Below are 650 nucleotides of genomic sequence, written 5' to 3' on the forward strand. Positions count from 1 at the left end.
AAGACTGGGTACTTAACCCCCTCCTGTGAACTTACCTCTATATGTATCACATGATGTTATATTGACTGTATGGCTGCATCTCCCCTAGACTATTTCCTTGACTTACTCAACATAGCTCCAGTGCATAACACTGGTACATAGTAGATACTCAATAAATACTGTTGACTGACTGAATGAATACTAGCCATTATTGGAATTCAAGGTGAAAAGGATGAATCAGCAGCAGTTGAAAAGATGATCTGGACAAGGAGAGAGAAATGGACTAAAGAAATAAATGTGATTATAATCCTTAGCATTGATAGTGAGATAAGTAGCAATAAAAATTTTAACACACAAAAGCCATTTTTGCACCTTTATTTAACGCAGGCACTGAGTTACAATCTTTTTGTACGTTATCTAATTGAATATGCTCATGTCCTACAAGATGAAAACTATCAATAACACTGCTTTTCAAATGAGGAGGCCAAGGGTTAGAATAGATAAATAACTTAGCAGAGTCTTCCAGCTATTGGGGTGGTGGAGCTTGGACTTGACTTCAGATCTTTCAGCTCCAAAGTTATTGCATTAAGAAACGAGATATTAATGACAGTAAAAAGTGATGAAAACGAAGGCAGAAGCTCACTGGATGAATTGGAGGTTGTGGCCAGAAG

Source organism: Pteropus vampyrus, unplaced genomic scaffold, assembly GCF_000151845.1.
Source record: "Pteropus vampyrus isolate Shadow unplaced genomic scaffold, Pvam_2.0 Scaffold153, whole genome shotgun sequence".
Lineage (NCBI taxonomy): Eukaryota > Metazoa > Chordata > Mammalia > Chiroptera > Pteropodidae > Pteropus > Pteropus vampyrus.